The sequence below is a fragment of the Hylaeus volcanicus genome, chromosome 1 (genome assembly GCF_026283585.1).
Source record: "Hylaeus volcanicus isolate JK05 chromosome 1, UHH_iyHylVolc1.0_haploid, whole genome shotgun sequence".
NCBI lineage: Eukaryota > Metazoa > Arthropoda > Insecta > Hymenoptera > Colletidae > Hylaeus > Hylaeus volcanicus.
Window position 1 is genome coordinate 27,737,838 of NC_071976.1, and position 25,935 is coordinate 27,763,772.

General features: G+C 40.0%; 1 protein-coding gene and 1 long non-coding RNA gene across 4 annotated transcripts in view; both read right to left on the reverse strand.

Moving 5' to 3' along the window:
• LOC128881706 (stAR-related lipid transfer protein 13) overlaps positions 1–11,425 on the reverse strand; it is a 358,493-nt gene extending 347,068 nt beyond the window's left edge. For 2 of the 3 annotated variants that reach the window (XM_054132987.1, XM_054132980.1), the window contains exon 1: positions 10,546–11,425. The gene's annotated coding sequence lies outside the window, so the exon portion shown is untranslated. The remainder of the gene's footprint in view (positions 1–10,545) is intronic. The other variant, XM_054133004.1, reaches the window with a different exon arrangement.
• An 8,349-nt stretch (positions 11,426–19,774) lies between these two features.
• LOC128884967 (uncharacterized) lies at positions 19,775–22,834 on the reverse strand. The gene is made up of 3 exons (XR_008459514.1): positions 22,009–22,834; positions 20,248–21,898; positions 19,775–20,171 (listed from the first exon to the last, which is right to left on the reverse strand). It is a non-coding gene; the product is annotated as an uncharacterized LOC128884967 (long non-coding RNA).
• Between the last annotated feature and the right edge of the window lie 3,101 nt (positions 22,835–25,935).

The window sequence follows — 25,935 nt, forward strand, 5'->3', positions numbered from 1 at the left end:
GTTGCTCGAGCACGCTCGTTAATTTTGCATCGTTTTACTCATTGTTTCTTGCACGGCCGCGAGCAGCCTAGCTTCCTACCTAGTGCCTGGCTTTATTAACAGCGAATACTTCTCAAATAATAAATTACTTCGTCCAACTGACGTGTATGTACATTCAGACGCGCTGCGCGCCTTCCTCTTTGTCGATAAACCTATCAGTTGCGCGAAGAATTTACAACATATTTAAACCTCATCCCGCGAGCCGCCTGTTACCAGATGAAAACCAAAAGAATAGTATAAAAAGTATTGAAACCGAGGGATGTAGCGCGAGAGCGGAGCTAACACGAGCATTAAATGATTGAAAAGTATAAACGCGAAAAGGAGCAAGTTACGGATGCCCCTCTATCTCATAAATGATCATTTTAAATGGAATCTTGCGTTTTTTTTTCTCGATATTATAAAAATTAGATACTATCACTAAACTGTGTATGTTCGTTGGTCATGCGTGCTTTTTACTGGAAAAAGAAATTAGGGACGCAGATGCATTATTCGTCGTGTCCAAGAACTTCCAATCTGATAATGTAGACGCATCGCTACTAACGCATCGAGAAACGGGAGGAAGCGCATTGATGTCAAGTGAATAAAGGCCGGGTTGTACATAAATATTTCATACATCGTGCTGCTAGACGTACAGATGTCTGTGACCGCACGATAAACCATTGAAAGATAGACGGTGGGGAATGCGCTTAACCGTACTCCGCGTCAGTCATCGTCAATGCTTACTTCCATAAAAATTAACAGACGTCTCCATTTTTGCCGCTCGGGAAACGCATGCTATTGCCTGTGAAAGTCTAGTCGATCGTGTACACCACTCTAACCAGTACCTCGCACAATTATTTGCATACTTTTTGCTGCATGATTTTTTAACGAGTCACAGCACTTACAGCTTCGAGCAGAGATATATCGCTCCTTGACACTCAAAGTGTTAAATAGCACGAACAAATAAATCAAAGTATCATTCAAACAAAGTACATGCTTTTCTTGTTACATTATTTAATACAACATAACTTCCCTTGGAACATTCTGCAACAAACTGGCTTCGAGTGCCAATGGACAGAGAGTAAACATGCAAGAAGATGATCACCTAATTTGAAAATTCTGCATTCAGCAGAATATTCTCAATTACCAGCGCACTTTCCCTTCCAAGTACAGAGACGGGAAGTCGGTGCATCAGCGACGGATTCCAGCACTCGAATGAACTGTCAAGCATGTAAACATTACTTGACATTGCTGGGATCCGATAACAGATGTAAACAATAAGAGTTAGGTACCGAGCAACGATAAGATTGATGGGTATTAGTTCACATTTGGCGGCGATAGCGCAAGCGTGACAAGTCACAGTTAGCAGATAACAATAGCAACGAATTGATACCACTTTTGTCGATGCTAGTGTTCGTTAACTCTTCGTATCGAGGTGTATCGTTATTCAAACAGTGAAATGGCACTGGCAAAGCCCGACGTCTTCGATGATAAACTTTTCCACGCCGACGTAGTGCCAGTCAAATACCAGCCAGCAGCAATTCATAGACGTCTTCGCGCAGGATGAATCCTTTTCATCTGTTAGTGCTGACAGAGGTCAAGCAAGGTTCGTCTGAACATCTGACGTGCAGGAACAAGTGCTTGATACGATATCAAGCGATTCAGGAACGGCTACAAGACAAACTGTAGCTGCTCTCTCGACGTCGTGGCGTACGTGAAGTTCCTCGACGACTTCTTTACTCGTGTCAGGTGCAGCGAATTCAGTCTTCTTTTGCACTTGATTATACTCAATAAATCATCCGCTATGAATGCAACGCATAATATCTGATCTTTGACTATTGCGTTTTTATGAGCGATGCAAAATTCCCAAGATGAACAGTTATGATTGTTGGTAATAATCATCAGGGGTTATGTTCAGGTGATATTTATCTAAGGATCTTCCTGCGTTTAGTTTTCATATTTAACGATACGAGAATGAAATTCAACAGATATAAATAAAAAAAAGATCCTGGATAAGTGAAACAATCGTTTTCTATGCTTGATACAATTAAAAATGATATTAGAAGTCTTCTTGGATAAGAAATACCTACAGCGATACAATAAAACTACTAGTAATCAACAAGTACACGAGCTTTAGAACGCGAACCAGTGCCATCACTAATTCCCATGCTTTCTGCGCGAAACAGTCCTGCACCTAAAAACAATCTTACAAGACTCCATCCTCGGGCTGCTATTCAATCCCACGCGAAATTCAATAGCGTTTCAATCCAGAGGAGAGCAAAATTAAATTCAAAGTCCGAAATGGAGGCACCAGAGAGCGAAACGGATCCAGATTTACGCGATACGGACGCATTACTGCTACCTCGCGCAGCGGCCAGCTCCGAGGGATAAAGCACGGATGATCGCGCACAAAATATTACATATATCACGCCGCGAGACGTGGCGTGCGCAAGAAGAGGTTAGACACCGGAAAGAGAAGAAGAAGGCCGCGGAAAGAGAAGGCGTTTAACCGCTCCCGGCTCTCCTGTCCGTCGACCGGCGAAAAGTTCTGCACGATTTTACGTTGCGTCATAAATGTGGGATGTAAATCACGGCTGGAGATGCAGCCGATTCCGCAGAGGCGCGTAAAGGTTCGGAGAAGTGACAGAGGGAGGCACAGGAGGGAAGCGAGCCCGGCTTGAACCACGAAGAAACGCGTTGGCGACGAGAAACGCACTCGTAATCGACTCTGAAATGCTCCCTGACTCGGTGCTTCCGTTTAAATCGAGGTGCATTTTGCGATTGTAAATCAGACTCGAACTAGATGGATCCTTCCTTGAAACACCTATTAGCTTTTGCCATTTTCATTTTTATTTTTGGACCCACTGCCATCGATTAAGGCTATCTACCGCGGAAGAATACTTTAGTAGATACTTCTGTTCAGATGTTTGATCTGATGTGGGATCTGTTTGATTGGTTCAGTTTACACTGGGTACGACAATTGGAATTAAAAGTGTTGACAATTTATTGAAATCCTCCTTTCTGGGGAGAAAATATGTTGTAAAATATGAAGTATTATGATATTTAATATCGTTACAGATACAATTTATGCTCCTGAAGATATCAAAAATATTACACTCCATCTTCAATTTATCTAGCACATTAACAGAAGCTAAAGAAATAACGCAATAAAAGTGTTCTCTTTTCTCTCTCATATGAAATTCTTCATCAATCATACTTTCAGACACGACAAAGGCAATTATCAGGTAGCATTTCCGAAGCGAGCGAATGTATAATTCCGAACAGAAGTCGCTAGGCAAGCACATGAGCTGTGATCTATTTCAAACAGCATTGACTGCAAATGGCATTCGCATTATCAATCTGTACCATACGTTACCCCTGTCCAGGAGCAAATACTCGATTGTCATCGGCACGGAGCTGGTACGTGCATAATTGGTTCGGTTCGGATAGAATTCAGAGTTACAGGCTCGTAATAGGTGGGCAATGAACGTTGTCACTGTTTGTAATCTAGCAAATGGAGAACGTAAGTCAGAGAAATGAGCAATCGCGGACGCCTATAGCGCGCTAGTTTGTACCAACCGGGAATAAAAGGAGCGTAAAAAGAGCGGCTAATCTTATTCAACGGGGCAGCGGTGGTCTCCGCTCCGAAACAAATCGAGGAAAACAATTCTTCGTACTGACGTCAGAAGAAGCAAAATGAATTTATATTTCGTGTCGAATGAATGGAAGCTGCGCTGAATAAGTAAACGTAATAAATATATTGCTATGTGATTTATCTATTCGTCATCTGCAATACGAATAAAACTTCCAATGAAACACTTATCACAGCAGGCAGGTATAGCGAATCGCAGCGGAATTTTTCACGGAGACCGCTCACCACGCATGCCGACCACGTATTTTCACAGAAACGCGGCAAAAAGGAATCTCATCGTTAAAAGCGCGATCTCCGATCGTGAACACCGGCACAGTACGAGACTATAAGCATCGCCTGCTAATTCCACCGTGGCTATCGCGTTTTATTTTAGACAATTACCATTACGCGATTACGTGCTTCATTCCTATTATTATTATCCATTTTATTTTCTTCGTCTGCGACTGATATAATCGTTCAAACGAAATTCGAGAAATATACCGGCGGAGAATGAAACTATGACGTTTAAAATCAAATTCATAGTCAATTTTTTTTAAAAAAAGGACGTTGGTCGAAAGGTATACACGATATGACGAACAATGTTATATGAAAAGAAAGCGTAGTAAATCCTTTTGGAATATTAATTTACTTAATAACGATGTAAAGAGTTGCGAAGGTTGAAATGGACCTCGAAAGAGTCTATGTAAACATATAACTGCTTCCGTTGGGGTCTTTACAGAAACTGCTGTTTGGAGCAGGAACATCGAAAAGGCGTAAGCTATTCAAAGGATCAACTACACGTGTCGACCACGTGGTCGTTTCAATATAAGGAAAGAAATGTGTTGCTATTAAAACTGATACAACAGTGAACCCTCCGAAACACCTAAACAAGTAACGAAGACATTCTTAATTACTTCCAGAGCCTTTCGGTATATAATTTATCCTCTAGTAGAAGCTTAACTCTGCGTTAAAATAATAAGATTAAAATAGAGGAAATTAACATTATACCTTGGAAAAATTTAGAATATATCAGAGTTATAAATTGACGTAACAATGTGTGAAATGCTCCACCAGTAAATTTTCCCACGTTTACATTACAGCTCTACATCAATCTTCCAGGAAAAGAGACTATCCGACGATAATCAGCGAATATTTGAACGAACAGCCACGATTTCCACCGAAACAGCTCGCAAAACAAACAGATTAAGCTACTCTTCCTCTTGACCTAAGACACTGCGAGTTATTTGTTTTTCAAACGCTTCCGTTTCGATGCCCGTTGCTAACGTTCCCGAAAAGAAAAAGAACAAGAGAAAAAATCGTAGCCGCAATCTTATCATCCTCGACAAGCCCACTACGAAGATTCTCGTTCAACCAGGAGAAGGACAAACAACGAATGTCTATGTGACTCGTCGCTCGGGAAACACACGCGCATTATGTTTATTCGGAGGTGATAAATGTTCGACCGCCATTCACAAGTCGGTAGACTGTCGATCGCGCCGGAAACATCACGTAAGAGGGATTTATGGCCGAAGAAATACTTTCGTGATCCCATCCGCGGTAGCTCCGCACGTGTTCCCCATAAGAATTCGATCGGTAGAGGCAGCTACTTTACCATGTGTTACTTCATAAGAAGGGAACAGCTTCCTAGGCTTCGCTTTTTCTACCAACTTCTGCAAACTCGTCGGAAAAACGTGTACGACCGTTCCCTTTCAACGAAATATCATCGTCGCGATTGTAAGGAATAGATTGTGTTTGAGATATCCAAGATTATCTTCTTAAAAAGTACTGCTTGAACTAGCCTTTCAGTGGATGATTTAGTCCCTCATCTGCCTTGACAACTATACTTTTTAGTTATTTACGGGGTACCAGCTTAGAAAAATGAGACATGCTTATGAAGATGTTATCGGTAAACTATACTTTTCTCACTGTAGTTCTGAGAGACATTGGAGTGTCTCGATTGATGTGGTAATGATAAGCTATGTTAATTCGATCGCACTACAAGTTATAGAAACAAAAGACAACTAGAGATCTTCTATTGCGATTTCGATGCAGAGCATCTTAACGCTCGTTTTTCATAATACCGATAAAAAAAATTAATAGATTGTAGGCCTGGATAACGCTAAAACTACCACGACCAGTCGAATGATCGTTTTCAATCTTTTGTATACAGTTCTTATAGACAATATATGAATTACATACAATTGTTTCATGCATTATTCAATTTAGACTCACGTACAATATTTTTCTACCTAATTGAAAAAGAATGTCTTTAATGATTAGTTTCAAGTTGACACGAACATTAAACATCGTTCAACATGTACCAAAAATGTTAAGACATCCATTTCTACATCATCGAACTTCAATTGTTAAGAACATTCATTCAAAGTTCAGCTCATCATAGTCTTCTTCGTATCACTTACCGTCTCATTCACGTAAGTATCTAAAAGGGACCTAGCTAACCTTCAGATCTTCAATAAAAACAGTTATTATATTCTGATATCTTCGCAAAGTTCAGAACCTACCAGAGAAATGGCACCGTTTCTAGGTGTCCAATCTCGTTTGTAAGCTTTTCATGAAATCTTTAGAAACCACCGACAGTTTCTGGTCTCGAGGTCTCTCGTTCGCAACCGCAATAGATTACAGTCAGTGCCTTTTACGACGTAACTCCTAGCGTGGTCTATCGTTGATTAAACGCAAAGCACGTACGCAGAATTTGCTCATCGGCATCGCGTGTGATTCGACTAGCAGAAATAACTCGGACCCCCGGCTCGAGAGAAGGACCAGCGGTGCGCCATTGTCGTAGACTTTTGAATTTTGCAATTATTCACGTTCACGGTCTGAGACGACGGTAATTCGGTCTCCGCGAGTATTTATGGACGATACCACTAGAATAGAAACTGAGGAAAATATTCCTTTTTCAAGTTTGGTGTATTCCCAGACTTTGACTAATAAAACGAATTCTACGTCATCAATGCCACTGTCCTGTAAATGAGACACGTGGAAATAGCGATAAGGAAATTATTTTTTACATTCAATAACATTTTTTAAACAATTGTTTGGTATTTAAAGAATGAAATAACCAAATGGAAACAGACCTTCACTCCCAAGTGAATCACCTTCTCCGAGACTCTCTTACTTATGAGTATTTATCGAAAAGACAAACACGCAACTTTCTGAACTTTATTTTTAGCTCGAAAAGAAACATATGGGATTAAAGGTTCAGTCGAACGAGGGAGGAAGGTTAGGCAAGCACGCAGTTCGATTATTTCATTCATCCCACCTCTCAAATTGTTTCGACTCTATTTAAAGGGACTGAATTTGAGACTATTTTTACAAATGTTTTTTCAATATCAACACTTTAACAACCGGCGGCCAATTAATAAGCTTTTTGCTAGGACAACCAAAACTTTGTCATTTATTATTGAGATAACATTTAATGCTCCTATCATTATATGAATATATATGATATATTATATAAATATTAATCGAAAACCGAATCTGATAAATAAAATAAAGATTTAACAGTACTAATGTTGCGAAAACGAAAAGCATTATTGAATTTAATTATATGTCCAATCGCTACTGATTGGTAAAATGTTAATATTTCCATCAATAGTAGATCCGTGCAGTCATACACGCTTATCATCCAACTTGAAAATTCTTCGTTTTACTTTCCTTTATACATATACAATTTTCACTATATCCACGAGAATACAAAATTATGATAACGAATTTAAGATTAAGTCGTGCTGGAAAGTCTCGCAAAAATGAAGGTTCCGCAACTTTCCATAAACAGCCTGATCGGGTATAATTCGCATCGAAGAAGGCTCCAAGAATCAGAAAATTATTTTCCAAAGAAAGAAACGCGTAATATTCCGTGTTTTGGAAGAAACGAAACGAAGGTCTGAATATAAATTGAAAATTATAGTAACTAATTGACACGATACGCGGCAACGATCTCTCGTGTTCTCGAAAACAGAGGTACAAATTTTTCGGAGTACGGGAATCGAGGTAAGGCAAAGGATCGCGGTTAACGCGTGCAGATTTAATCGACAGGGAATTCCAGGAGGATGATGATCCTCGATGATGTCACTGCGACATTGAGCGGAATCGTAATCAGGATTTCGCCTTCGAGAATCGCGCATACTCGCCGAACGAGTCGTCGGTAGATACCGATCGGCAGTTCGATAAATCGACCGATTACGAACCACTACTACCGTTTGCGGTTGGTGTGCGCTATGCAGCATCCGATCCGCGTCTCTGTTCCATTCGTTTCCAGGTGACTCGCGACCAGAGATGGGCAAAACGTTATTTGAATAGTGGATGACGAATAAGGACATCGATTTATTCGCGACATTCATCGAATAGTTGCTCCGTTGAATGGTCATTCGGATAAGCCTAGATTCGATTTAGGTAAAATGAAATTTCATGAGTCCAATTGAAATTATCATCGAAGAAGTAACGAATCAGGAAATTTTTTAAAATTCTTCGATCGAACAATATATGAATTAAATTGTAAATATCGAATAATATTGACCGAATATTATTATTATGGAAAATCGATCATCATAAAATAGCTAAACCAACGTTGAATTAATTTATTCCAACGTTTCGACCATAATATATTTTGATCTCCTTCGGCAATGTAAAATAAAGAATATGTTGATACATTTTAAAAGAAAATTAGGAGTGATCGAGTAACCATCGTGTGAAATTTAAATTCTCCCGAGTCGCGATGATAAAATCAAAATATTTATCGTAAAAATGTCACGTAAAAGTAATGTCTTATGTAATCACAAAAATTTTGTGTAACACGTCAATATCCCGTCGATGTCACCGGTGGCATAAATTTGAATCTTGTTCGTTTAAAATGTAAATGACTTCTTTCTGAAGAGATAAAATGAAAAGTAGTAAAATATACTATTACATTTCGTTTGTTATCAACTGGCACTAACGTTGAAGGCTTCGTAGGAATCTAGTCTGAATATTTATAACAACCACGACTGGTATTGCGATTACTCTTTCAGAGGGTACGTTCAGCATAACAAAATAAATCATGACTATAATTTTCAATGAGAGGCTACTACGTTGCAAAGTTTGGTATATTGGGAATCAGAACGCATCCCAATCTACACGGAAACATTGTACACATTTTGCCTCTGAAGGCTGAACAGTACTAAAATAGATTTACTGTTTATTTATTATGTATACTAAATTCGGAACGAGAAAATATACTTCAAAAATCGTGATCTTGATGCATTACTAAGTAGGTAAATAAAAATACTGGCACAAAAGAGGCTTTGAAATGGAGTAGAAAACAATTTAGAATTTTGGAGCGCGCTTGTAAAACGAAGACAACGCGATCATATCGAATGACTTTAAAGTCAGCAGGCAAAAATTGTGCTATTTCAAGGAAGTGAAAGAGCGTTGGTCATTTTTCATGATTCATGATTCGAGGGAAGGAAACTTTCATCATTTACGGGGAAACTTATCTACCGGAAGTAGAATGGTCCTTCTTGTGAGAGTTATCAACATCTAATACACGAATTCATTGTTCGGTTTAGATAACCATCGAGAGAATGCTGCTAAGTGCCGCACGGCTATAAATCGTTCTCTTTGGTTAATGAAGAAGTTACATCGCTTACAGTTTGTAACACCGATTTTATCGCGATGGTAATATTCAAGTAGCGCGAGTATCAGATGATAGTGAAACCAGTGATAAGAGTAATACACCGATCGTTATCTGCGATAATGACCCAGTAGTACAGCGTCGATTATGAAACGTAAACAAAGCTAATGTTGCGGTAGAGTGTAATTTTCGACTATTTTTCGTTAAATTCAAAGAAATTCATCCCATAAGACACTCCAAAATGTTTCACTGTAAACGTAGTCGAACTTCCTCCAACAGATGCATAAAATATAATTCCAGAAGCATTACTATACTTCAACTTTGAAACGATAGTACTTTCATACTTATGGAATGACCGAGTAAACGAAAACAGTACTCTACTCCAAAATGGGTCATCTTCTCCGAGTCTCTTTTATTTACGAATGTTTATCGAGAAGATAAACACGCAATTTTCTGATAGCGTGAAATGTGATTTGCTCTCAAACTCAAAGGTTTATTTACTTACAATTTTAATCAATATTTATAATATTTGTTTTTCTGACATACCGTTTTCTACTCCATTTATAATTGACTCCACTGATATTTGTTATTTTTTACAATTTCTATTTTTACTAATTTTACAATTTTACTAATTTCTGGCGTAAAATTCATCTGAATGTAAAGTAACGTTACAATTTTTTTGCAATAACATATTTCTTTACATAAAACACGACGTGCTCCGAAATGAAAATATTATTTCCAACGTTCCTAGATGCAATATCTAAATTGCCATTAAATTCCAACGAAAAGATTTGACAGTAACAATGATTAGAAATATTTTTACTTTAATAAATGTCACTGAATGTCATCGATAAATACCACTATAATTGTTAAAATCCGTACTTATTTTAGACAATTATATTCACTAAGCTCCGAATAATTTGGAGTATAGGAAGGACATTACTTATGCCTTAAAAAAATAAAATACAGAAACGAAGACCACTGTCACTGTCACGGAGCTCAAGTTAATCGCAGCAACGAAATCGAAAATGTCAAAGTTACATGTTCCCTTAATCGAATCGAATTGTTGACATTCTTTCCCTTTCACCTGTTTTTAACGCTACATGGGCGCGATTAGATTTGACAGCGACAGTGACAACCTCTCTACCCCAATAAATATCAAACAGTTGTTCGGTCGAGTTACACTCGTAAGGAATAATTCGCATGATTGTCATTGTCATGAGGGCGACGGTAGCCCAATAAACAAAGTAGAAAACGTCGTGTTTACTTCGAATTTTCGTGTAGACAGCACCGTCGCTCAGAAGCACGGCGTCGTAGACAGATCGGCATGCATCCACGTGTTCTGTCGCAAGGCTAAATCCACTTGTACAAACGCCGCCCAGGACGGCTACAATGTGCCACCCGCCGTGTCTTCCACGGCCACGAGAGATTGCCACCAATAACCACGCTCTTCTTTTCCTTTTCACTGAGAAAACCGCCCGAGGCCGAGCGCACAGGCAATGAACTTGACCGCTGGTGTTGAGCGCGGTTAGTTGCAGCGCGAAATTCGAAATTCAGTGGCACGGTGGCGCGCCGCGGTATTGCACGTGATCTTGACGTAACACTTTTCAAACACGCGACATCACTTGTTCATTTCGTCGTTTCCGTGATTCACGGGGAATCACGGTGATTCTTTGTCGACCCACCCGCCACGAGGATCCGTTTAGTACAGTTGCTCCGTTATCGTTTCGCTTATGCTTCGGTATCCTCGCGCACAAAACGTATGAAACAAAAATAAAATATTCCGCGATCGCGATTCGAGTCGATCCACGAACTTGATAATCCTCCAGGCACGTTGGCAGGTGTACGTAATCCAAGAAATCGCACGTTGCACCGATCGACACACTCGAAACGAACCGTTTCGCGCCACGAAAAACTACTGTCAGAACCGTCTGGCACGACCGCCGCGGCGACACTGAGAAACGACGACGCTCTGCGCTGTTCGCTGCTCGATCGGCACGCTACTACTACGCGGCAGGCGGCAAACCGACCGTACGTGCACTGTACCCCTCTTTTCTTCTCGCTCAGGCTTACCAGTGCACCCTATTCCGTTCCTTTTCTATACGCGTTTTCTCCGTCCCTTTCCTGCTGTTTCTTTTCTTTCGTGCCTCTACTCTTTTCGTCCGTTACTCTTTTTTCCTGCGATTTTCTCGAAACCCTCCATTGTCATTTTTAACAGTTCCCCCGCCTCTTTTTTACTCTTACAACTGTTATCGAGCGTGCTTTCTTGTTTTCTTCTTTCCTTTGCATTTCCATACGTGAGAAGAATTATAAAAATGATTCCAAGTTAGGAGTCATATATTCTTTATTTCCAGCTCCAATTGTAGTACGCGTTCTTATTTGTAAAACCAACGTGCGAAGTTGCCATGTGTTTTCCTATGTTGTAATGTGAAATTTTTCATACATTACTCGTTTTATTTTGTATTGAATTCATTTGTGATCGTACCAAAGAGGATCGCATTTATCAGTTGAAAATATATCATGTAGTATGAAATATATCAAGTTAGCAAAGAGGATAACATAGTTTATCATTTTTGCAATTATTTAAAAAGGGAGTGGACAGACATTGACACAAGGAGTGCCATGTTTTATCTCGAGAATGTTTTATCAGAAAATTTTTTGTGCACGATTTTTATTTATAAGACAGAAAAACCATGAAATTTTTGAAAAAATACTTTACATATAAATATTGATTTCTGTTTTGCTCAGTATCTCAGGAGTCGTTTATGAAAAAATGATTAAATTTATCATGGTGAATCAAAACCAAAGGCATCGATGCCGTTACATGAAAAAAAAAACAATGTATAATATTTCCTTATTTCTGTCCATAATAAAGAGTCTCTACGGTTAATAAACTTTACATAGAATAGTCGAGATATTTTTGTTAACAAAAAAAAAAAAAACAGACAGGAAAATATTCAACAATCAAACTATGGAAACAAATATTTCATAACTCATAACACATATTCAAGAAGAATGATCAAGTATTAAAAAATATCCTCAAGGAGGGAAACAAAATAATTTGTTTAAACCAATCGAAATGATTCAGACTGCTCCGTACAACCAATACCCGGAAAACTGTACAACGTTCCCACCTTTTCCTAATCTTTTTGCACCAACGGTTCTTGCTTGTTCCCTTCCGTCAATTTTCCTCTACCCGTACCTTCGTGTTTTCTATACGTCTCTCTCTTACCTTGCCCACGCGTGCAACTATCCGTCTTTCTCGCACGGTTCTCTCCCGTTTCTTCATGTTTTACCTTCATTTCTCCCTTTTGCATTTTTTCCTTTGGCTCCCTCGCCGCCTATCTCTCTCCCACGCTCCTTTATCTCCATCCTCATCCGGAGCTGTCATCGTCGCTGATGAAAATAATACTTCTCAATTAATATCATCGCAGCACGTGTAAATACTTAGGAATCTAATAATATCGTTTCCTAAAGAAATTTACTCGAAAGTATCGCATTCATGAAGTACACGCAATATTGACAAGGACGGAATAATACTGCTTTGTCTAAGTAAACGTGTTGCTTCCACTCGCGATCAGGAGTCATCCCTTCCAGTATGTATGTTTCTTCAGCCCGAGCGACTGTTGACTCGAGCGGACAGCAGCTGTGAAAATATGACACTGCTGGATCACCTTCGCCCTATTGTATACCTATTCATTCACAGTCGGTGATCTCTGCGAGCGATCAATTCGCGTTCGACCAATTGCAACAAGAAATTGCAATCTACTGATGCTTCGCGTATTGATAACTGCCGGTCCCAATTTCCAATTTTTATGCGAGACACTACCGTATCGTTCAATTCCCATCATTGAGTCATAATGCTACCGAAGCATCGACCAACCGTGGTTGGAAGTTACGAAGTCACTAAAAGTTAAGCAGAAAATGTTTGTCTCTCTGTCCAAATTATTACGACACAGGAAATTGTTACAAATAAATAAATTACTTTATTTAACGTAATCTTTTCAACCCTGAAATTGGACCTTTCTTAGTATACAAAATTTGATTGTTAACTCTTTGCTGTCCCATGTCGAGTTAAACTCGACAGAATTGTACTGAAATCAGAAAATCTGGACTGCAAAGGGTTAATATAACAGGAAGTGAATCATCATAATACCAGTAAGTCAAACATATTAAATGAAAGAGTGAAGCATACAGAATTTTGAAAAGTTTAGAATTGAACGTTCGATCAAATTAATAAAATAAGCGTTGGAAACGTAAGATTTGATCGTTTATAGAAACAAATATGTATTCTGCTTGCTCGAGATGAATTTGTTGAATGCTAATGTAAGATGTGGCTAAAATTGAGCGTAAGTACGCTACCATTCGCGTTGGTGCGCGATACATGCAGCCGTGGGTGTACATCGACGGAGGTAGGCGCCGTCTTTTCGACACGCACCGAAACATTTTCACGAAACTACGTTTCCCTGCCACGACGGACATGGAGCTTCGTTTGTTGCTACTCGTGCTTGAACCGGGCACTTACCCTCTGAAGTATTTGGTGTTCGAGCGCTGGAATGTCTAGAGGTTGACGAACCTCTGATGGTGGCGCGATGGTCAGCCTTTTCTTCGGGCTTTCCATCGCGTCTCGGAGCAAATGGGGAAACCTTTCAAGTATTGAAACGTCTAATTTGCTCAGGAGTCGTAGCTTATGGGCCATTACACCCTAAATCGATTACCTCTTGTGTACTGTGTTTAAAAAATTGGTAAAATATAAATACAAGGGTGGATTATCATTTGGAAGGCGATTGTTTGGACAATTATTGGAATTTTTTCAAAGAATTATGGTGGATATATTTATCGACTTTCTTTGAGTTACTTTGCACCTTGTGAGATATCGTATGAACTATAACTTGGAACAGATTACTAGAGAACTCTATATATATGTGACGTGCGCCTCTTCTAACGTTAATTAGACATTCGAATTTAAGAAGTAGCCTCATATTTTGAGTAAAAAATTAGGGGTCTTTTATAATATTTTCTTTTCTTTGAAGAAATGATTAAATCCACCGTACTCTCTACGTAAATCTATAGCCTATCCCTATCAATAGCGGAAAAATCCAACAGGTGCAAAATAACTCCGACTTACATTGATAGTCAACCTAGGGTGCAATTTGAAATTCCTAAGCTTAGAACCTGTGCGACCGTTTGAAATTTTTGAGCGATGCGAGTCTCATCCTTCGGAATATCTTAACAATGCAAAGTACCAGGTCCCGCGGATCGTCGACTCTTGCATAAAATCGTATTCTTTGCATTTTCAAGATAAAGCTGGATGCCTTAAAAGCGAACGGTATTTCCCAACATCGGGCATCGTATACAGCCTTGGAAAATTTATCGTATCGCGGCTCATCGGCGGAATGCAAGGATGTTGGTGGCACCGTTGCGATAGAATGTTTCGTCCTCCAATCCTACAAGCCTCTGTCCTTGGAACCGGGAATCCTAGGGCATTAATTTCGTCGTGGATGTATCATACGGAGGAACACTCGTCTTCTCGACTCTCAGCTGTTTTCTGCGGACGTGTATAACGTCCCCACACGAATGCATCGGTCTTCCACTATCTCGTAGGCGAAACATGGGGTCACGGGGCTCGAGTAGCTTCGGTTTAACCTGTGTTAGTGCTAATAGTCTCTGTTTGCATTAACTTCGGCGAATCCGATCTGGCCAATGAACCGAAAATGGCTCCATTGTTACAACCACTTATTGGTGTAAGGTAGGCTAATATTTTGAGTTAAAAATTAAGGATCCTTTATTTCTTTTTTACGTTGAAGTCAATGTTTTAATGGTATAACAAAAAACATAGTAACCTTCGATAAAACTGTATTACAATTTCTCTCATCGGAGTGCGTGCAGTTGGAAGTTGAGTGTTTATTAAATATTTCCTTTTAATTTATACCCCGCTGTTAGTGTTTGCCAGCGGTCTTACCATATAATACCTCTCGGAAGTCTCCATATAATTTGACTTATAAATAGTTAAATAATCCTCGTATGGAAAGCCTCGATTGTTGCGCCCCAAGAGGGTACATATTTCTTTGGTTATTTTTGAAACTTTTCAAGTATTTGAACTGGTGAAAGGAAGCAGGAAGATGGCGGATGACGTTAGCAGAAGTAATTGACGTTACTGTGGTACGTTTTTAGAATTAATGGCACGCGTTATTTGCGGGTGGTCCTAGCGCCACTTGACGGTCATGAAAACCACGTGAGGTTTCGGTCCATTTCAAGGACCCTCGAGACGGCCGCGGTGTTAAGATGAACACGAGGAAAGAGGAAATAAGCGACACCCAAACTCTACGAAGAACCGACGACGGTGTGGTTGGTCCGAGTCAAAGGAGTGATGGGCACACCCACGCAACTTACATGTTAGCGAACAGACACGGGGACGCAATAAAAAGATAACGCCGTACCGAGTGAGTACTCATACTCATGGGAAAGTTGAGATGCGTAATGCTCGCGAGGCGTTTTCAACGACACGAATTTCTAATCTCGCTCCGTTTCGTGCAAGTCTAAAATTGGTCTGAAATGTGCTCGAGCAATTTGTCTGAAACGTTTGGAACCTTCGTTTCAATTTATTAATGCATCGATTACGATTTATATTATTTTTATGCGAAGAGTATGAAATGGGTATGAGTACTACGGCAATAAGATAAATTGCCCAATATTGATAAGAAATAATAATATTTTAATAGAGAATGCTCTCTAATTCCGTTCTGTTTAGAAAATTCAAAATACTATTTTGAATAAAAGTTTATTGCGACTTATGCTGCATAGTTCACAGTACAAAAGCGCGCTATTAAAATTTATCACGAAGCGTGTTGCGAGGAAAGAGGACGATTGGCACCATTCTGGACTAGATGAGGTAATAACAGGGCAATTTCGTCGGAATGCGACGAATACATTGCACAATTCGCGACAAACGCGCGCAGTGATATCTAGTCATCATCTTCCAGTGTCGATTACCATCATGCATCCTTTTGGTTTTATGAGATGGACGAGTTACGCGCTGCTCTATATCGAATAATAGTATGTACATGACTATTTGATTGTAAATATTCATTATTAGGACTTATTTGATCGGTTTAATCTACTTCTTATGAAGTTAAATTATTTTTAACACCATTTTCAGTAGTCTTGTTAATTAAAAGAAACTGCTAGGTTATTTATTCCTTTCAGTTAGCCCTCTATGGGCTCATGTAAGTTTCAAGTCACATGGTAATATGTCGACATATTAACAAATAATTTTAGTCTTTTTCGCAAGATGATCTATATGTCTTAATTATATAATGTCTCTGATAACCAATAACAATACTGGCGAACGTTTGGCAGCACCATCAACTTGAAATGTCAAAGTGAATACCTTGCGAATTGCCTCCAGAACAAAGAAATTCGGCCGATAGAGGGTTAGGATATTCATTGAATTAGATCGAACTACTTTTGATTTAATTAGAAGTGATTCTGAATTAATATCTGCGTTCAATATTGAATTTGTATGACTGAATATTTAAGAATATTTAACACTCTAGAGTGTTTATTAATTTATTTATTCCATGTATCTTCAACGATGACATTATCCAGCAATTTCTGTCCTCACGAGTACACGGCGTCGCGTGACGAGCTCAAAGAAAACGAGAGCGGCGGTTTCTTTGCGATCCAGTCTTACACTTTAATTTTAATTCGCCAAGGGTGATATCATGTGCGCCCGCATGCCTTTCCATTAATCTCAATTACGAGGCAATTAAAAGCAGTTAACGAAAGTGGGGTCGTGAACCGATGGTATGCCCACCTTTGGCGACCGGTCTCTCTTTCATCCTCTTCGAAAATTGCCACTGACGACACAGTGTGCACGCAATCGTAACATTTATTAAGCGCCGACCGCGTTGATATTGAACAATATCTATCAGTGTACAAAAATTATTTCATTTACTTATTTGTAATTGTATTTCGAATTGTATTTCAAGTAATTACGTTTCTCAATCCTGCAAGGTAAACTTACCTAAGAAAACCCCAAAATTAAGTAAACTAATACCAAAGTCCAACGATCACGAATGAAATTTATTATGAAGCAAATTTGAGACTAAAGTTTCACCTGAATTACAAAACTATTGCCATCATTTATTGTCATTCTTTTTTTAACGTAATCTTGAATGATACTAACAACATAATGTCTCTTACGTTCTTGAATCGTGAAATTACGCGATGAATCTTACGTTCCCGCCAACATTATGCCAGAAATATCTTGAAAGTCGCCTCGACTGGATGATTCCATCTCGAAATAAACGCACTGTCTGAACGATAAGGGTGATAAACAATTTAATTATTTTTCGCAGAGGATGACAATAATCGTATCTGGCTGGTAATAATGACGGATATCACGCAGACCGCAGAAACATCGCTCGTTTCACGATTATGGAGAGTGTCGGTTGGAAATGCGGGCGTTAAATCAGGGACTGACACAAGGCTTAACTCATTCCTCCCTATCGCCTTGCCACGCTTCGCGCGGACCCGAGATTCAGCAAACAATGGAAAACGCGTCCGTGGAAGCCAAGTGTGAAGATAATACGGGGAACAACGTAGCATGTATCAGCTGCCGAGGAGACTGCAAAGTTTAATGTCAATTCTCCCTCGATGGATGCGATTAATCATCGCTTATCGTCGCGTTTACTGTCTTCGGTTCTAGAGAAACGCTCTTGGCTAAATAGCTCTTAATTAACTCGACAACATCGTTTAGTCTACATTGATACAGACTAACGTTTCGCGACTGCGATTTGCAAAATAGAGATGGGAGCACTAGACATGGAGAAGCTTCTTATTCGATCAAAATTTCGAATGAGAAGTAAAAGATATAAAAGTTGCGTTCTAAATTAAATCCTCTGAGATCTCCGATCACATCTTCCAAAGATATTGAACAACGCGTAGCGAAAGTGAGCCGCAAATTATCGGAAAGCATGGATAATACGAAAACGGTATTAAAATTGCTTATCGAGCCATCTAGATTCCTATCATCTTCCAAGTAGATTCTAATAGGACGAGAGGAAGAGCTGTGTCTTGGGCCAGCGAGGATCATTTGTTGAGTTTCCGACGCTGAGCCAAACGGAACAAGTCCCGCAAAAGAACACCTTAAAAGGGTCTATAGATTCAAAGTCACTCCGGGGGGTTCTTTCTCCTTTTACCGGAAGATCGTATCTGCGTAGCTTCTTCTGCCTTCTATCTGGTTTGCACCATCGCTACGATCGCGAAAACGAATCATTGCCGAATGGCTGTACAACCTGACACGTAGCTTTGCTTTTGTGAATCGGCGACCATTAAATTTTCTCGTTCGCAGGAACCCAATACGCCTTCCGCAAAATAGGAGGACGTCCTGCTACCGCCTCTCGACCTTTCGAGCGCACTTTCTGTTACCTACGAACACTTTCACATCGTTCATTCATTCGTTTCTTTTCTATCTGCATTAACTCGATGGATCTTGTCCTAATTTAGTGGAGTGCCAGCTTCTCAATTCCCTCGAGGAACAAAAATTGATCTTGAACGAGAAAAACGAGCGTCATATAAGCTGTTCACTGCACAAACCGATTAACTCCGCCAGAAAATTGTAACATTGCTGACGATTACTTTTTGGCTATTCTATCTTATTAGTTTTATGTACCGTTAAATGAAAGCTACATAGCTTAAGTAAGTATCTGTGAGTCTACAATATTTATGTGGATTTATATTATAAAGAGAATTTTGAAAAACAATTTACATTATTTCATCGCATTTCTCAACTTTTTGTTTTATGGAGTTAATCGGTTTATGCAATCAAGTGATTCCTCGTTCAAAAATGAATCGAAAACTGCTACTTCTAATTTTAAAATCAAACCTGGAAATAAAAAGTACCTACATGGAATGCTTCCTTACTCGTGAGTCATTTCCTTTCATCGCGCTATCGAATTGTCTGGATTATTCGATGAACTAATTACTCCACTTCTCCGGAATGGCTGATAACATAAGCGCATATGCAACTTGCTGAACTTTTTAAGACTCGCGGCTGACAACGCCCTCATTGTTAAACTTGCTCGGAATTTTCGCCGCATGTTGTGGTCGATGCGATGGCGGAATATGCGAATACTAAGAGTTTAATAGGCGCACGGTTACCGCGCGTCTGTGTGACGGTAAATCAAGTTCAAGGAATCACGTTTATTTAAAGAGAACCGAGAAGAAATTTATCATTTGCGCGACGCCGCGAATCGTTGCTTTCTCGATTGCAGGCGACCTCGTAAGCTCCCGCATACTGGTACGTGTCCCGATAAAGATCGAATTGTTATTCACGCGAAATCAATGAACCGAACCGCTGGACGAGGCGTGATCCTTTTATCTAATGATTTTGAAATCATCGTTTGAAAGTGTTCCGCGTGTTCTCCGAGGGTGTCGGTATTACAGACGTTAAATTTAACCTTTTCTAAGTACTTTTCTTCGAGTTATTGCATTATTATTTTTAACGTTGCAATCGTTAAGATGAAAAAGCAGGGCGAAGTCTACTCTAATCCGAATTTTCTAATTAGTTTAGTTCTTGAAATCGATATGTGTACGTATATAATGATTATTTACGTGAGGTGTGCGTGGAAAATTATAAATTTAAAATTACACAGCTGCGTCCTAGGTATCTTGTGCTATTTTCAACATTTTTAAACTTGTCCATTCTTCTGAAATAAAGGTGCGTACCAAAGAATTTGGTGTTCTGGAAAGGATTCAGTTCTGTAGGTTCGGGTTTCGATTCCATCTTAAACGGTCGAATTAAACGGCTGCGAGTCCCATATGGCGGAATCATCCCTTCTTTGCTTTTTCCGAATTTATCCAGCCCTTCAAGGATGCAGCATCGAATTTCTATAATGTGGGCACGTAACGGAATATTGGATGCTCCATAGTGGTACGTACTTGAATAAAAATACCTCATTGTTACCGCGATATGTGTGCTCGATGCTCCCTTCCGTTGTTTACTTTAGACCAGAATATCGGGTGTCAGACTGGTTCACCGGTGGTACGATTCCCATCGATTTTTTATTGACACCCTTTCACGCACGTTATATCAATCCGCAGCAAAGCACAATAAAATACAACGGATTAGTGTGCGAATGAATAAAAAAGCAGGTGTAGGAAAAATGCGTGGACTGTAGAGGGAAGCATCATTGGAATTCTTTAGATAATCGCTATTATTTCTGGTGACAATTATAGAAACAGACAAGATAATTTCAAAGATATAGCAGTGCTAATAAATTCAGTAATTTTGAAACATTCCACACTTTCACACATCGATCCCATCACTGATACTTTAGACCTCTAAATTTCCAATATTCAAGCAGAATGTAAATTTAGCGAATTTCTGCTATTAATGAAATATAATACAACTACAACGATCTTTTTACATAACATCAGATACTCTTTAGATCCAGCTCTCGATCCAATGTTATTTTATTCCCTAGCTGTACCAGGATGTTGCGCATTAGACCGATTATGCAGACTGCAAACGCCGCAACACATTACGCTTATCGTCGGCACTCTATCAGCATAAACAAACGATGTATGTATTACAATACCGCTGTGCCGGCAGTTCAGCATATTTTGAGGCGATAATTGATAATACGTGGGCTGACGTCTGCAGCGAAACGGTCTACGACCAGTCGGAGCCGTCGAACGAAAGTCGGCGCAATTATGCAATTGCGCGAAAGAATATTTTCCACGCCAGTGTTTGCCTCATTGTTACGCGAAACGAGAACTACTACTTACTCGCGACATACGTTTTTTCGCAGTCGGGCACGGTCGTTTCGCGCGTGTAAACCAGGCATTACGGACTCGTTGCTTCCTTTCGTTGGGTATCTGTCGCAGTTAAACTTTCCGCATAGCATAGATCACCGATTTACATGCTCGTAAAACGGGGAATGGTGTTTTGCAAACGCGTCTTTATAGGTACGATAATTAAAAGCAGCCGTTGTGCGAAGTGTCGGTACACCTATTAGCTGGCTTGTGTAATTTAACCAATATGGTACGCGCATTTCATTCTTTCAAAACGACCCTTTAATTCCATGCGCACTCGTGACATTATTGCTCTCCGATATAGCTTCGTTATAACCAAATATGCTATAAATCTTTTACGATTACTTTAATTACAGCCTTAAAATCGTAAAACGCCAGCAAAACACGTCGTTGCTTCAGAAATTCTTGTTGTAACGAAGCTTCTATTATACATTTTGGACCACTGACGACTCGTAAGATGTTTACGAGATGATCCGTTCGTTAGGCTCCAGGTCGTTATTTACGTATTCATGAATTAATTAATATCGCAGTTGAATAGCAAGTGGCTGAAACAGATAGGGTATTAGACGTCTTTATGTGTACAATTTACCGTGCGAGCTTAACAGGAATTGTTTTTATGGAATCTTCTTAGATGTTTGCTCAGTTTGGAGTTTCTGAAATTTACTGCTATTTTAGAATCTTTTGGAGAACATTGAACGTTAAAAACTGGATTTTCTTCGTGTGGACAAACAAACCACGTTCGCCCTAAACGATAGTGTCGGTAATTTTAAATTTTGTGCCCTCAATTTTGGACGCCAGGTCTGAAAAGTTAACGAATAAGGTTAATTAATTTCCAAATTTTCCCTACCACAAGAATTACCCGGCATCAAGCAAAAAGTAATTTCTCTTCGCAGAACTTGGCTGTACCAACCGCGAGTGGAATCGCTAGGCTAATGTCGCGAGCGATTCCCAGATAACGACAGACGCGGTCGAAAAGTCGCTGGTGAATAATCGAACACGTCCGTGCACCTGATCGTGATCGAGCTCGCGCTTCGAGGCCTGCCACGGGACTGGAAACAAGGTTACATCAACACAAACCAGGACTGTGTATCGCGGCGGTGACTATGCAAATCGATGACACACGTCGGTGGTTCTCTGTTAAATAAAAGCGGCGCGGGACGAACGCCGGGGAACGTTGCTGGCATGCAGATGCCCGGATAGAATTCGCTGGCAGAAAACACAGAGATCCTCAAGGCTACCTAGTTTTGCCAGCGCGTCGATCGACCACTTCTCCAAATGCCCGCATGCGAAGTCGTTAGATGTACAGGGTGTGGGAAAATCGATGGTCCGATCCAGTGGCGCAAATATTTGTGGATAAAGGAGCCAAGGTGTATACAGACCTCGTAAATTTTCGTGACCCGTTCGTTGAAATCCTACGGATAGTGCAATTTCGTAAATCTAAATGTCGGATGACTAAAGTATGACAAAATAGCATGATGTCAGGAGACGATTGTTTGAAATGATGAAGCGGTGGTCTTGGAAGCATTGTAATGGAGAGACTAGCTGAGATTTAGAACAGTGACAATGATCTTGTGCTTGTTTCACACACCTGCGTTGAAAATATGTTTAAAAACGTGAGAAAATACCTCAATGGTGGTAAATGAAGATACTTTGAAAAATATTTTCGTAGAATGACTAACCAAGGATTGGAACAGCGACAATGGACCCAGTCATGATTGTCTGAAATGTATTCAAAGTGTGATCGATGAAGATGAAGTTGTGATCGATGCCAACTAGATGTATCTAGTGTTGTATCTAGTGTTACTAGATACTTAAATATTTGTACCGATTATCATTTTATACGCAATATAACTGTAGAATAAAACCAAAACTGCTTTCGGTGTATTCTCTACAGATATCAGAATTTACGAAAAGCTCAGAGTGGTCCAATCTAAACAGCACCCCCTACATATCTCACGACGTACAATCTATTTTAATCTACATCACATTTTCTGACGATTCTTTGCTTAGTTTCTTAGATCCTTGCATCGTCAACGAGTGTCTGTACGCGTCCTTGAAAATGTTTGAATCAACGCAATTTGTTCTCGTAACTCAGACTCCGTCAACTTACAGACTCACATGTACCGATATCTTTTTTTTTTGCAATTCCTTGGTAAATCGGTTCGGAATCGCGCATCTATGACGTAAGCGTTGCATGGATATACGGACGTGTGCATAAGCGAAGGAGGCAGTCCGTGAAGGAGAGACGTTAACTACTGGACGGAAAACATCGTTGAACCGGTTCGATGCCATCGACGGAACATTTTCTCGGATGGAAATCACCGTTCGTTCCGCAGCCCGCGCGCGTTATGAGGAAAACGACGAAGAACGTAAACAGTGAGCACGGAGTGTCTGAAGGTACGAGGAAACACGGAAGAGACCGAGCAACGGGAGAGAAGGCAAGGTGTTTGACGGGGTTCTAGAGCCATTGGTAAACCGAACTGCATCGTGAGCAGCTCCCAATGGGCAGATTTCGATTCTGAAACCCGGAAACGACTTGGATCGTGAGATGAAAGGTGCAACGAAATGGAGCCAGCGCTACTGTTCATGCTTGAGTTTCTTAGACCAGGATTTCAGTCTTTAATCCACTCATGTACGACTGCAACAGTATATTTATGAAAGCAACATGTTAGCTTCGAGTATACGCTTACAAGAGAATTTTTATTTATTCATTTAATGTTTGTATCGCATCATTATGTAAGCTGTTCATTGCACGAATCGATTAACACCATAAAACAGAATGTTGAGAAATGCGATGAAATAATGTGCATTGTTTTTTAAAATTCTCTTTATAATATGAATTTAAATAAATATTGAAATTCTTTCCTTTGCAGGAAAATTATTATAAATATGAGAAGTTATGACTATACCAAGTACTTTGACGCATGAATTTAAGATTTTCCAAAAAATGGAGTTAATCGATTTGTGTAGCGATCTAATTTCCTGAATAGGTTAACGTCGAGTACCTAATATCTAGAGGACATCAAACTCCACAAGGGAGGGATCGAAAGGGTCACTTCAGAAAAGACCATATGAAATAATAAATCACATACATTCAGACGTAACAGTTCACCTATTATAGACACCATACACCACTAACATCACATCTTATAAACAAACACACAGATCCTTACATTGATCTAAAATTACCAGTAACAACCTGCATCCTCTCATGAACATCGCGCAGACTAATTCTCGCACAAAACGTTTCCTGCTCGTACAACCGACAACTTCAGCTTGGAGAGCCTCCAGAAATAGAAACTACCAGCTAAAGGGTTTCAGAAAAGCTGGAATACATTTCCCGTAGCCAAGTTCGCTATCCTGGCAAGGAGTTCCATGAAACGAGGCGATAAAGCATTTACACTGCTCCCTCGATCGTCCAGACTTTCCTCCACCCATTTGGAAATGGGTTAACGAGCTGGCTCGTCTACCCTGAAAAGTATGCGAGGTCCGCGAGGGCCCCCTTTCATGCGCAGACCCTGAAATATTTCGGCACGAGCGACAGATAAAAGCGCGAACGACGAAATCGCGTACCTTTTTCTCTCTCGACAGGACGCTGTTTACGATGCGTCTTCATCCCTCTTTCCTACGGAGCCGTACCAACGGCGAAATAAACGATCTGAGAGCTAGCAGAGCTCTTCTTCTTCATTACACAGACACGCCCCCCCTCGAATTGAGTAAGATCTCAAGGATGAGATACGACGCATTAAATCCAATCGATTTGTTTCTTTTAGGAGATCTGAAAACCTCGAGTCTTCTGGCACCCTTAATATTTTCTTGGTGGGAAGATATCATTTTTAAGGTAGCAACCGTCGACAGAACTTTTATTGTTATTAATTTCGAATTAATTTCAAATGAGTAAAATTAAAAAGTGTTGTATGATTTTTGTACAGCTGTCTCTCAGAGTCAAAGTCAGAACAGAAACTTAAAGGCAGAGTTACAGGGCCAGAGTCAGACTCAGAGCTCTTACACAGCTCACCGAACGAAGCCTACTTATTTTCCATCTTCTTCGTGAAGATAACTATATATCATAAAAAATACAGTTCATCCTTTCATGTACCATGTCAATTCAGCAATTCCGTTTTGCAACAATGCCTTGCTCCGAAAGAATAACGATCACGTAGGGCCAAAACGTACAGCTTCCATGATCGATTCAACTAGTCGCAGAGACAACTGCAACGAGATTCGTTGTAAAGGGTTATTATCGTGTACCGTGCAGATTTATACGGATTATAAAATAGATGCAAGAGCTTTTCGCAATATATACAGAGGCATTGTACAATATAAATCGCCTGGCTGCCACCCACATGTGACTCTACTTGTGTCGACGCATAGAAGGCGTCCATTTCGTTCTCCGCTCAGGACGAGGGATACTCACCTTTATGTTTTTTGTCCTTTCTTTATCTTCTGGAGCCGTGTTTAAAGGTGCGCCAGCGTCTGGACGGTGCATGTCGCACAGTTTTTCATGCGAGCGACTTCAATCCCCCCTGGCAGGGCTGTCTTCACGGGGTTTGAGAAGATACCGATCGCTGACGAGTCGCCTAACTACGTTAGGAATCTAGGCATGAAACGCAGAAACACGCGACGAAGACAAGTGTTCGTAGCAGTCATCGTGTTCGCTGGGAAACCTTCTGGGTCAGGTGAAAGTACCAATAGAGATCAAATGCTACCGAACACTGCAAAATAGTTTGGAATGATAACACTGACCGGCGGGGATGAAAGTGTATCTAAACACGACTACGTGTCTTCAGATGCAGAAACAATATTTCGAGAATGCCTCTTTTTAAGCGAGTACGCG